Consider the following 9,485-nt stretch of genomic DNA (forward strand, 5'->3'; position numbering starts at 1 on the left):
AAGACTTAACCCTATGATTTATACTTATGGCTCAACCTTAAGACTTAACTTTAAGACTTAAGCCTGAGAATTAACCCTAAGACTTAACCCTAAAACTTAACCTTAAGATTTAACCTTAAGAATTAAGGTGAAGGGTTAACCTTAAAGGATGAAACTTAAGACTCAACCCTACGTCTGAACCCTATGACTTAACCCAAGACTTAACCTTAAGACATAAACTTAAGACTTAAGCCTAGGACTTAATCTTAAGACTTAACCCTGAGACTTAACCCTAAGACATAACCCTGGAACTTATCCTTGAGACTTAACTCTGAGACTTAACCCTAAGACTTATCCCTAAGACTTAATCCTAAAACTTAACCTTAAGAGTTAACCATGAGACTTAACCGTGAGACTTTACCATAAGATGTAATCCTATGACTTAACCGCAAAACTTAACCCTGAGATTTAACCTTTAAGATTTTGCCTTCAGACTTAACCCTAAGACTGAACCATAAGAGTGAACCCTAAGACTTAACCTTCAGACTTAATCTTAATACTGAACCCTAAGACTTAACCCTAAGGCTCACCGTTCAGACTTAGCCCTAAGACTTATTCATAAGGCTCAAACTTAAGACTTAATGTTAAGTCTTAACTCTGAGAGTTAACCCTAAGATTTAACCCTAAAACTTGTCCTTAAGATTTTACCTTAAGATTTAACCGTAAGTATTAACCTGAATAGTTAACCTTAAAGATTTAACCTTAAGACTTAACCCTGAGACTTAACCCTAAGACTTAACCTTAAGATTTAACCTTAAGACTTAACCTTAAGAGTTAAATTTAAAACTTAACCTTAAGACTTAACCCTTAGACTTAACACTAACACTTACATTTAAGACTTCACCTTAATATTTAACCCTAAAACTTAAACCTAAGACTTAACACTGAGACTTAAACCTGACTTAACCTTGAGACTTAACCCTTAGACTTATCCCCAGACTTAACTACAAGAATTAACCCTAAGACTTAACCTTATAAGTTAACCTTGAGAATTAACCGTGAGATTTAAAGTATAACTTAACCCTATGACTTAACCGTAAAACTTAAACCAAAGACTTAACCTTAAGATTTAACCTTATGACTTAACCTTAAGACTAGACCCTGAGACTTTACACTAAGACTTAAATTAAGATTTAACCTTAAGACTTAACCCTGAGACTTAAAGGTAAGATTTAACCCTAAGACTTAACACTAAGATATAACCATGGGACTTAACCCTGTGTCTTAACCCTAATAGTTAACCCTAAGACTTAACCCTAACAGTTATCCCTAAGACTTAACCCTAAACTTAACCCTAAGATTTAACCTTAAGTTTTAACCTTAATACTTAACCCTAAGACTTAACCATAAGATTTAACCTTAAGAATTAACCTTGAGACTTAACCGTGAGATTTAACCTTTAAGACTTAACCCTAAATCTTAACCCTGAGACTTAACCCTAAGAATTAACCTTAAGGCTTAACAATAAGATTTAACCCTAAGGCTTAACACTAAAACTTAACCCTACAAATTAACCCTAAGTCTTATCCATAAGACTTAACACTGAGACTTAACTCTAAGACATAACCCTGAGACTTATCCCCAAGACTCGACCCTAAGGCTTAACCCTTAGACCTAAACTTAAGACTTAAACTTAAGACTTAACCCTAGGACTCAATCCGTAAGGCTTAAACTTAAGAATTAACCCTGAGACTTAAACTTAGGACTTAACCCTAAGACTCTAACATTAAGACTTAGCTCCAAGACTTATGCCTAGGTCTCAACAATGAGACTTCAACCTAAGACTTAACCTTATGGTGGCCAGGTTTTCCAAAACGAAAGCAAATGTACTATGGTGGAGGTGGATCCCAGGGGTCTTTCATGTAACTAGAAGTTTTTTGAAAAAGAAAAAAAAAAAAAGGAAAAGGTATGCATGCATCTCTCTTCTTAAAACAAACATCTCTACAATGTTCCCATAACCTTCAAGGAACATACCTGACACTTCCTTGACTGGGTTGTATTCACAGCAAGACTGTACCATCATAGCCTGTACCTTATCCTCTTTGGTAGCATTGTCTTCAGCCAGGTTGTCAGTCTGTTTAACAGGTACTGATTATTTGACACTCATGTTAGGCTACAAATAGGCTCCCTTTGTACCTTACATAAAGACTTGTTGAACCAATCCAGTTTTCTTCCAAGCGGACTGAAGCTATGTGTAGAAAAAAGCACACCAGCCAGCATTTTTAAGCTGGCCTTTAAGCTCCAGACTGGTTGAAGAAGCTAGCCACGGTACATTTAACTGGGATGCATGCAAGTAGCATTAGTTATGTTTTGCGGCATTAAAAGGACACACAACTTAAGAGTTGTGGCAGATGCTTTTGCTTGCTGAAATTCAGCTTCAGACCCAGAAGCACTAAAAGGAATCAAGCTTTTGATAATCCCTTAGCAAGGGATTTAAGAATTTTCTGTTGGTACTGGATTTTCTGTTGGTTTTTGTCTGCCCACAAGCTCTGCTCCTGGCCAGGAAAAGGAGTCCTTAACAGCAGCTATTGCCAAGTGCAGTGGAACTGCAGGTCCAACACATACTCAGAAGCTGCCCTTTGCTGATCTTAAATGATTCCAAAACCATCCTCAGCACTCCTTTTCAAAACAATCGCCCTTTGACACCCAAAAGGAAACCTTTGGGATCAGCGTGTCCCCAGGGAGGGCTCGACACAAAACCTCTGCGCAGACCTGCTGTCCTGTGATGCCTGCCAGCAGAGCTGGTGACGCGAGTGCTCCTTCCCCGTCTCCGTTGAGGATACTAAGGTTAGCAAAGCCCTCCTGTTTGTCTTGTTGACAGGCGTGCTCAGCCTGAAAGGCGGTGAGGGAGCGCTAACCGGCAGCCCTGCCAGCCAGCCTGAAGGGCAGGGGGGATGTGAAAAGCAGCTTGGGGCCGCCTGAGAACTAGCACAGGCATTTACGGAGGGAACGCGCGGGAGCAGGGTGTTCTCTCGCTTTCACTCGCTGGGAATGTGCAATCCATTCCTTCCCCCGGAATCTCTCACCTCTAAGTGAGAGACAGTCAACGTTTTAACTAATGTTTTACAAAATGCCTCTTTGTAAATACCTACACATACATACACATACACGTTCTGTTAAAGTAGCAAAGAGTATGTTTCCCAGAAAAGAAGCACCTGAATTTTGAGAAATTTTGAAGACTCTTTGATGGCCATCTGAATTGTGGACCGCATCATCTGATTTGTGGACCCCATTTTAAACTCTATTTAAGGAAAAGGAGGTATGGGAATGATACCATATGGAAATAGACAGTTAGGCATTTCACAGGAGTCAGAAAATGGTGCATCAGCCACAGCTGGTGACTACCAGCTCCAATATTTTGAAGATTAGGAAACTATTTCAAAAACTTGTTGACAAGTCTTTCCTAGAATTGTAATGCTCTTTCTAAGAAATCGTTCACGCAGTGCATTGCAAGCGTTGAAAAGCCCCTCATTCTTCTTCCTTGCAAAAAAAGAGAAAAAAACTGTTTACAGTTCTCTTCCTCTTCATTGTACTCCTCATTGTCATCTTCACCACTGTAGATGACAGTGGTGAAGACGTATATCAGTGCAGAGCGTGTTGGTCTTAAAATATTCTCTGGAATTCTGCGTGATTATTTATGATGGGCTGGATGCAGAATCCCTTCCTGAAGACCCCGTTGCAATGGGGCATCTACAGCAAAGAACATTCTATTTATTTGGTTAGGAGGGAACTAGAACATGAAATCCAGGTTCAGACCAGCAGGCACAGTTTTTAAATCATTATCAGGCTGAAGGAACACTTAAATGGACAGATTATGCCTTTTAGGAAAACTTGTCTGTGGTGGCTGGCAAAAACACTTCTTCCAGCTACAGAAAATCTGAAAAAAGATGGACATGACCTCCTCTGCATGGACAGGGGAGGCACTGCTGATTAAAGCCTTTAGATAGCATACAAAGCATGACTAACCCCTGATTTCTCATTTTTATAAAAAAAGGAGTAGTCTAAGGAGTTCTATAAAAAAGAAAGAAATGTTGTGGTTTATCTGTTTTTAAGCTTTTTGTGAGCTTTCCCAATCTTAATGGCTGTCCATTGCACGTCTAGTTAGAGCTCACAGAACAGAAGCCACTCTGTGTAGCTGTACCCTCAGCCCTCTGCACTACTGGCTTCTGCAGAAGCAGCAAAGGTACAAAGAAAAAAACCAAAACTCCGTTGGTGAGGGGTGTATGTATTTACCTGACACAATGTTATTATTGTCCAAGGAATTGCATTTTAAAGACTGATCTTCAGTTTTTGAAAATCACAGGCCGTCTTTACACTGCAGCACAGTGAAAATGTCACAGAGGTACCTTGGTGCCAAGAACCCAGCTCATCAGAGTGGTGGGCTTCTCCTCTGCCTCATTTAACCTGCTACCTCACAGACCTTGTGCTGGCCAAGTTCCGTGGTTCCCAGTGATGATCCCAGATTGACCGGAGCCAGATCAGGAGCTTCTACCCATTAGGTCTTAGGGTTGAGTCTTAGGGTTAAGTCTTAAGGTTAGGTCTTTAGGTTAAGACTTATGGTTATGTCTCAAGGTTAAGTCTTAGAGATAAGTCTTAGAGACACGCTGTAACTCGCCGGTGTACTTTATTTATTGAGAACTAACATTAGAAAGACACGGCAAAACCACAAGTCAATAATATCTACTAATGGTGGAGGAGAGGTCTGTCTTGAAGAAGGCTGGAAAACATGACCATTCAAACCATGCTGACGCAGCTGATACAGAACTGGACTGGACGAATACATCGATGACAGCAACAATGCTGTAGTCAGGCTTACATTTGAATATCTGCAATTGTAATCAGATTCTCTGTCCTCCATAAATCTGAGGAATACAGCAGTAATACCTGGAGCACAGAGAGCAGCTTAGGGTGAAATCAAACTTAGAAAGGTAACTACCAACATTTGGGAATGTGCCCAACTGCTTTCTGAGCTTCAGGTTTGGAAAAGATCAACTGCTCCTTCACCGTCCTGGCACAAAAGGCAATACGCTCTAGGACGTTGCTCTTTTTCTCTTGCCCGACACAGGCATTGTCTTTAGGAAACTAATAGGAATCACTTAAGAATGAAACTTCTTGTTCGCACGGTTTGCCAGCTGGCCACTCTCAGTCTTTCCTCTGGAGACAGCATGCAGCCCCGCCACCCCCACCCCTCTGGGGTGTAAGAATACCCTGCCCCCCCGCCCCCAAACAAAGGAAGCAGTCAAACACTGGGACTCGGACTGCTGGCAGATGGGAACCAATTACCAGTTCACACTGCAATGTGTCTCTCCATTTACTCTAAAAGCAATACAAGCAAAAGCATAAAATAAGGAATCTCTCTGCATAGAGGAAACAGGATGGAGAACTTGACTCTCAGAAAAACCAACCCCAAGAACAAACCCAATTCAAACATCTGAACAGCTACCACTGTTGGACTTTGAATGCCACGTCCCAGCGGGCTGAAAAATCTAAGTCTGCTTTGGGACAGATACATTCAGATCTGCCCTGTCACAACACAATTTAACAGCAGCTTTAACAAGAAAGAGACAACCGGAATGCCTCCGTAAACCAACAGCCACAAAGAAGGTGAACGCACTGAAACCCCTCCCAAAGAACACAACGCGTTATGGCTACTTACCCAAGGTCTGTCTTGCCGGTAGCTTTAACTCCTCTAACAGGGACTCTCCTAACAGTTACCGATGAGTGCCTTGGAATCAGGGCATTGTCATCTGTGTATTCTGAAAACAACATCAATACAGAGAAAGCATCAGTCAGTTCGTAAGAGTGATATTAATATGTCATGACATAGCACTTCAGGGAACCCTTTACGGATAGAAAAGCAACATTTTACACACAGCGTCATGCTTTTATCATGTCCACACACTCACGGTACCTTTCCAGAAATCTTCAGGTCTGATAGTCAAACACAAGCAGCAAAATCTTTTCCATTTGTTTTGAATCGTTTCAATGCAACAGCAAAATGGTCTCTAAAGTCACTAAAGCAGAGTCTGCTAAAACATGAGGCTCTTTCCTGATCTAACTTTCATTGCTTTTGCTCCTGTTAGCTTACAAAACCCTAGAACATGTCTCTATAATAGCGAGCACGGAAGAGGACACCCCCACCCCGCCTCCCACCTTTTAAAACACATCCCAACCATCCATTTTGCCTTCCCACCATCTTCAAAAAGAGTCCACCATCTCTTTTTTTTTCCCCCCAGTGATGTGTAAAATCCTGTTTACTTTTAGCTTCTATTAGCATTGCTTCTATTACGAGATTTCCGTGATCACGCGGCTCGGAAAACTCTGAACAAGTTGGCCATCTTCACTCAAGGTTCACTGAAGGGTCTTTCCAAGATCATGCCAACATTTAGTCAGGACTCCTGCACAAAGTTATAAAACCCACTACCATATCTCCACAGGGAGGATCTCCAAGAACCCCCTTTAGGCAGGACATCCAGGCCTAGTTCTTTCCTTCATCTTCTGAAGGTGACTTTAAGCACGTAGATGCTGTCCAATAAAAACGGAAAGTCACGGTTATGTATAAAACCCCAAAATCTGGCATACACATAAATGACACCGAAATGTATTCCTTAGCTTTGCTCTGACAACCGCTGGGGAATTTTTGCATTTTCACGGGGAAAACACCCTTACAAAAGTTCCAGTAAGCATCTGTGTCACAACCTGTACGTCTGCCTCTACCTGCATGTCTGTCTCTACTGCTGTATATGACACGCGATCCCGTAACACCCCCAAGACCCCTAACACCGTGCTGTTAAGTCTGCTCACAGATACTCTCCTGAACATACTTTACCTATCTGTAGGTAAACAGCGTGTTTAGGTCCAACCACTTGAAAGGCTGGGGCCAAAGTTACAGTTACCGCAGCAGGCATGTTATTCTGTTTAAGTTTTAATACATCAAACAGGGAGAGGAAAAAATCCTATGAGTACACATTGTAACGACAAGACTGTTGTGGGAATGTCACAGAACCACAGGAAAAAAGAGAAAAAACCCCAACCGATAAAATTTGAATGTTTAAGGAATGGAGACGGTTTCCAAGTCTTTGTATTTCTGACAAGTCATATTCCAAAGTCTTTAATCACATGCAAGCTTTGCCAGACGGTAGATTACCAAACTGAAACAGCACACTCAGTAATACAAAACCATTACCGTCTCTGAGAATCAAGCACCATTTCTCAGATTCAAAAGAACTTAGGGTTTCTCTAAGAACATTTCTAGGTATATTCACCATAACTGATCTGCCATAAAACTTCAGTACTGCCCTGACACCGTTTAACACGCAGCACCACGACAAAAATGCACCGTTTGAAAGAAATGAAGAAATGATGCTCAATAGCATCTGAATGAATGTGTAGCATGGTGCAGCAAAGAAGCTGTATTAGCAAGAAATGCCAAGTATACTTTAGACAGAACACTCGTCTACAAGATGGCTTTCCAGGGTCTGCATAGATTCTCACTCACAGATACACCCTTGATCCAAAACGTTGCTACTGAGCAGTTTCTGCAGCAGCCAAGCACCGCTTTTCCAATGCGGTGGAGTAAAAGTAGCTGAAGACAAATTTCAGTCACCAAACCCACATTTTTCCCCTTTAAATTAGCCACCCACTCCTTTTCTATCACGTTCAGCCTTCTCTGCCGGCTTTCAAAGAAATCTGGCAGGTCTGTGATGACAAGGCATTGTCCCACATTCCCTTATCGTTTTAGCTAGAAGGGTTCCCAGAAACCAAACCCCTTCCACGCGCGGTGTCGCACACGGACCCCGTACGCTGCTGTGCCTGGCTGCGCACACAGCCCTGACGGCAGCTGCCAGCGCACAACCACGGAAGAGCAGCTCTGAGGCCCCAGCACAAGTCACCGCTGCCGGCCGTGGCCCAACCGCCTCACTGGCCGCCTGCGCCATCGCCAGCCGGCCGGTCCCCGGTCCCCGCGCCTGCCGCCCCCCACGCACCTTCCATGGTCTGGGCGTTGGTGACCTGCAGGTCGCAGTGGGTCGCCTTCAGCCTCTCGCGGCCCATGATCTGGCGCCTGAGGTCGCGCAGGGAGATGTGGGGGCCGTGAAAGGTGACCACATCGGAGTTCAGCCTGGAGGAGAACTTGTAGTGGACACACGACATGGCCGGGGCCAGGCGGTGCCCGCTCCGCGATGGCACCTCACGCAGCAGCTGGCCTCGCGGCCCCCACAGCAGGTCAGGGCCCACCGAGGGGCTGGGGCCAGCAGCGCGGGCTGAGCCCGCCGGCTCCTCCTCGCAGCCCCGGTGGGAGGACGATGGGGACAGGCCCTGGCTCGGCCTCCGCTCCCTCCTCGCACCAGCGCTGCCAGGCCAAGCTGCTCGCTATGGCAACCCAGGCGGCTCCGCATTGTGACAGAGGGGCTCAGGGGGCCACTCAGCGCCCCTGGGGGAGGGGCCTTCATCAGCCCTGCCTGGGCCGCCGGTGTCCCTGCTGTCCCCCAGCCTGTCACCGCCCCGTGCCCTGTCACCCCCCAGGCTGTCACGGCCTGCTGTCCCCTCCTGTCACCCTCGATGCTGCCACTGTCTGCTGTCCCCTCCTGTCACCACGCAGGCTGTCATGGCCTGCTGTCCCCTCCTGTCACCCCCATGCTGTCCCAATCTGCTGTCCCCTCCTGTCATCCCCAGGTTTTCACGGCCTGCTGTCCCCTCCTGTCACCTCCCAGGCTGTCATGGCCTGCTGTCCCCTCCTGTCACCACCCAGGCTGTCACTGCCTGCTGTCCCCTCCGGTAACCCCCAGGCCTGTCCCTGCCTACTGTCCCCTCTGGTCACACTCCACACTGCCACTGCCTGCTGTCCCCTCCTGTCATCCCCAGGCTGTCACTACCTGGTGACATAAGCTACATAAGATAAAAAAGAAAAAAGAAAAAAACCAAAACGAAAACCTGCTTAGGTGAACACCAAAACACCCATGACTTTCTCAGACTCTTCACTACCCCACATGTGAGTCAAGGGACAGGATCTCCCAAAGGCTCTTTTGCAGGCACTTCCTGAAGACACCCCCACCCCCCACCCCACCCTGCTTTTCTACAAGTGCACAAAGAGGTGAAGAAGAGTTTCATGTTTAAGTTAAAGGAGGCAGTTACTGAAATTAGCTTAGGTGAAAAAACCAAGGTGGTGTACTCATGGATTTTCTCCTCTGCAAAGCCATGAAGAAAACATGAACCGCACTCCCCAAAGGCAAAGGAGCAAACTGAGGGAGAGCAGCTCATCGGCGCCTTTCAGAGCTTCAGCAGTCTGGGGAAATGGGAAAAAAACCCATACAAAGAGAAACAGCAGCCAAGAAGCACTTTTATAAAATGCATATTGGGGCCTGTTCCAGACCTCAGAATGACTTTCAATATTGCTTTGCATGACTATTAGACCAAGGCCTAAAGTGGAGTGATAGCTTCTGCTTGCC

This window comes from Falco cherrug, chromosome 5, assembly GCF_023634085.1.
Source record: "Falco cherrug isolate bFalChe1 chromosome 5, bFalChe1.pri, whole genome shotgun sequence".
NCBI classification, from domain to species: domain Eukaryota; kingdom Metazoa; phylum Chordata; class Aves; order Falconiformes; family Falconidae; genus Falco; species Falco cherrug.